The sequence below is a fragment of the Gracilinanus agilis genome, chromosome 2, assembly GCF_016433145.1.
Source record: "Gracilinanus agilis isolate LMUSP501 chromosome 2, AgileGrace, whole genome shotgun sequence".
Taxonomy (NCBI): Eukaryota; Metazoa; Chordata; class Mammalia; order Didelphimorphia; family Didelphidae; genus Gracilinanus; species Gracilinanus agilis.
Window position 1 is genome coordinate 648,113,437 of NC_058131.1, and position 4,774 is coordinate 648,118,210.

Genomic DNA, 4,774 nt, shown 5'->3' on the forward strand with positions numbered 1-4,774 from the left:
GGCTAAAGTCTGCCAACCCGGGATCCTGCAGCAGCAGCGGAGAAGATTTCTCCAAAACACGCAGAACCCACGTGCAGCTCCAAACGTGACTAACTTCCGCTTCCTGCGAGCGACTTCCTGCTCCCCGCCCCCAATTACCAAGGAGTCAGAGAGCAACATCCTGTTTTGAGAAGCAAGGTTCCATATGGGAGGGGCCTTAAGGAGACTAGAAAACTTTGAAACTCCTGGTTCTCAAGCTTTTGGGTCTCCCCACTTGTTTCTACTCTTTAGAATTTTCAAGGATCCCAAAGAGCTTTTGTTTGTGTGGGTTATATCGATACTGTATTAGAAATTAAAACTGATGAATGTCTAAAAATATTTATTTATTTTAGAATAATAATTAGCCCATTACAGGTTAACAGCATTTTGGGTTTTGTTTTTAATATATTTTTATTTCGTTAAATATTCCCAATTATATGTAAATAATTTTTAAACATTTTTTAAATTTTATTTTTAAAAGATTTTCCAATGGTTACATAATTCATGTTTCCACCTTCCCCTCTACCCTCCCCCTTCCTGGAACTGACAAGCAATTCCATTGGGTTATACATGTATTATTTCTCAAAACCTATTTCCATATTACTCATTTTTGTAATAGAGTAATCTTTTAAAACCTAAACCCTAAATTATATACCCATATAAACAAATAATAAATCATATGTTTTCTTTTCCATTTCTACTTGCACAGTTCTTTCTCTAGATGTGGATAACATTCTTTCTCATAAATCCCTTAGTTATCCTGGATCATTGCATTGCTATTAATAGCAAAGTCTATTTTATTTGATCATCCCACAATGTTTAAGTTACTGTGTACAATGTTCTCCTGGTTCTACTCTTTTCACTCTGCATCAGTTTATGTAGATCTTTCCAGTTCTTTTAGAAATCAAGCAGTTCTAAGCATTTTTTTTAACCCTTATGTTCCTTCTTAGATTAGATATCAGTTTGAAGTAAGAGCTAGGGGTCGAGATTAAGTGACTTGCAAAAAGTCACACAGCTAAGGCAGTGTCTGAGATCAAATCTCAACCTAAGTCCTCCTGACTCCAGACCCAGGGCTCTATCCACTGTCCTTTAGCATTTTTCTTAAACCCTTGCCTTCTGTCTTAGAATCAATCAATACTATGTATTGGTTCTAAGGCAAATGTGTGGTAAATGCTAGCATTGGGGATTAAGTGACATGCCCCCAATATGCTATCAATTACAAATGTCAAATCATAATATAACATTTTAATAATAAAAAAACTTAGTGAGGGGAGTAGTATTGTTTTTACATATTTTTAAAATTTCTTTAATACCTTCTAAATTCTCATACCTACCTCTGCATTGTCTGTTTTCATTGTGTTATCTTGGTTGAAGTATGTAAAGAAAAGCAGGCCTCAACCAGATAGGTAGTTGGGAAAAGGCAAATATATAAAATAAAAATATTTTAATAGGCAAATAACATATTAGTATTATTATTTAAATAGATTTTTTTACCTGAGGGGTCCCCTGAAAAAGGTTTCTGGGATCACACTTGTAGAAATGCTGATTTCCAGCAAGCCTCTGTTACAATGTCCCCAACTAATAAATCTTCTATATTTTGTGTTAATGATTGCAAGCTATTGCATTGAGTCTAGCTCCCTGAATCTATAACAGGGAATTTTTTGTTCTCTCTGAGTTTACACTTGTGAAAGGGAATCCTTAATTCCCTTTGTCTATTTTGAGTTAATTAATTTAAGTACCCCACCAGATTGGGAAGACAGGATTAACTCTCCTTCGTCTACTTTTAAATTGAATCAACAAGAACACCCTACTTCAGTGAAAGGCAACCTTTTGAGCTTGGTGTGTCAAAGTTCGCCAGAAAACTGAGTATAACTTGGGTGGTGTGTCACTTTGAGAAAAAAACCATAATTTCATGATATTTATAGTTTAAGTAACAAAAATGTATAATTGTAATATATAACTATTTAATAAACCAAAATAGGTAAATTAATATAGGTAGAATTGTCATCTATAGGGCACAGAGTGTCTACACTACATTACAGCAAATGTTTCATCCTTGGCATGTGGCCCCATACTTCTCTGTATGTGGCCGCGTGTGGCCATGTGTCATTGAAAATGGCTACCTGTGTTAGTGCTGACACGAATGTCTTAGGTTTGCCATCACAGCCCTACTTCATATTAGGTGAGAAGCTAGCAAGGTACTTAGAGAATTCACACCCTTAGAAATTCAATCAAGAGACTGTGAACCTTTTTGATTCAATCTGCCAGGAATTTGTGAACTCTCTTGAGTATTCACCTCTCCAGAAGGCGAGAAGTGGTTCCCACAAACACTGCCCCCTGGGCAGTGCTGGGCAATTTGGAAGCTGTGATTTGTGAAAAGGGGAAGGGACAAGGAGCCACTATAAAAGACCCTGAATTTCTGGAACTAAGGAAGTTAACTCCGAGAAGGAAGTCTCAGCTTCAAGAAGGAGTTGGACTTCAGGAAGGAAGTCAGTTTCAAGAACAAGGTCATCTCAAGGAAGAAAGTCGGCCTCAGGAGTCACCTTCAGCTCCAGTCATTGTCTTGACCTGCCTCTTGGAAGGAACTTGGACAGTGGCTGGCTGGCTTTCCCTTCCTGTCTTCTGGAGAGAGTTTAATTCCAGCTATAGTCAACAAGTCCTGGCTGAGTCGAGCACCAGAGTAATATTTAGCTGGATAGGCTAAATACCTTCTCTATCTTTTGTATTTCTTTACTTTCACTCTTTCCACCTCTTTTGTAAATAAAAACTATTAAAAGTCATTCCAACTTTGAGAAATAATACTTTAGAATGGCAATCATCCTTAATTATTTATATTTTTCATATGTTTTAGTCAAGCCATTAATATTAACCCTTACAAATCCCAGAAGACTCCAAGTCATAAAATTATTGACTGTCAGACCATTATTTTACAAATGAGGAAACTGAGGTTCAGAGAAGAGAAATGATTGGCCTCCATTGATATAGCAGATCTGGGACTGGGAATAATAATATATATTCCTATTGCCATTGTTCAGTCATGTCATATCTGACTCTTAATGACCCCATTTGAATAGTTGATCATTTCCTTCTTTGGCTCCTTTGACAGATGAGGAAATTGAGGCTAACAGAGTTCAAGGTCACATAGATAGTAAGTATCTAAGGCCAGATTTGAACTCAGCAAGATGAGTCTTCTGGACTTCAAGCCTGGTTCTCTATCCACTTGTGCTTGCCTGTATATTTATATAGCACTTTATAATAATTTTTTTCTTCATGACAAGCCTAATTTATGGAGGGGGAAACTAAGGCAAAGCTGATTTACTCCAAATCAAGTAGTGAACCTATACTCTAATTAAAGTTTGTTTTTTAATCACATGTTTTTCAATTAACAAGCATCTACCCTTCCTCCATTCTCCCTCTTCTTCCCCACTAAGGGGATAGGGAAGTGGAAACCACCAGGTTTTCTGATTCACTGTAGCCAAGTTACATGAATGGGAGGGAATCATCTACCTCACAGGGTTGTTTTAAGGATCAACTGTGATAATGTTGCTTTGCAACCCTTAAAGTATATTATAAATGTGGGCAATTATTTTCATCTCATTTGGATCCCACAGCCTGGGAGTGTTCATGATTGAGGGGACATTTGTTATTAGAGTAAGATATTGTAATCTCAGAGCAAAGTATCACAATAGGTAGGTCCCATGATATAGTATAAAGAGCCCTAAACTAGTAACCAGGAACCTGGGTCCTTATTTGGTCTCTGCCATTAATCATCTTTGTCATTTAGCTATAGGATTCAGTTACCTCATCCATAAAATGAAAGGGTTGCATTGAATCATCTAGAAGGTCCTTTAGAGTTCACACAGTCTATCACAATGATGAAAATAGTTCACATATTTTGAACGTCTCACATTTCAAACTATACACCTATTTTAATAGTCCCAGTAGAATGTAAGGATTAAAATTGGGGTTTTATGACTAAATAAGAGAGTTATAAAATAATATTGTAGTTGCCAATTTTAAAATATTATGGCTTAAGTCAAAATGACTTTTAGCAGCTTTTATTTACAAAGAGGTGGAAAGAGTGAAAGTGGAAAATGTAGATAAAGAGACAGATTCTTAACAAGCCTACCAACCCCAAGAACTTCTCTGGTGAAGTGGAGTCCAGTTCAGCACCCCAGCAGGAGGCTTCCTCCGTCTTCAGCCAGAAATGCACCAGTGCAACCTCCTCCAAAGCCAAGACAGGAATCTTAGCCCCTCACCCAACAAGCTGATGCAGAATCCAGGGAAACAGTCTCCTCCAAAGCCAAGGCAGGCATCTCAGCCACTCTCTCCAACTGCCAGGAAAGGAATGCACCTCTCCAAAGCCAAGGAAGTAAAGAGTCCTCCTCTAGCCTGGTTCATGAACACAGAGTGAGTAAATCAGTCCTCAGGCTGGCCTTTTTAAAGCAGTTTTCTCGATGTCATTTCCTGTCACTCCCTCACTTTATGGAAACCAATCACAGCCTCCCAATTTGCCTAGCACTAACCTGGGGGTGGGGGAGCACAAGGGCCTTTGGAGGTGTCATTTACTCTAGTAAGTGACTTATGAACTCTCTTACTTAATGGTTAAGTGGGGTACTTTAAGTTCTTGTTTTGATTAGCTAAAAATAGACAAGGGGAGAGTTAATCCTATCTTCACAATCCTCCCTGTGATTCTTTGGGGGATTAGTCTCCCTAGTGAATCATTTAACATAACTAATTTATACCTCTAAAGATC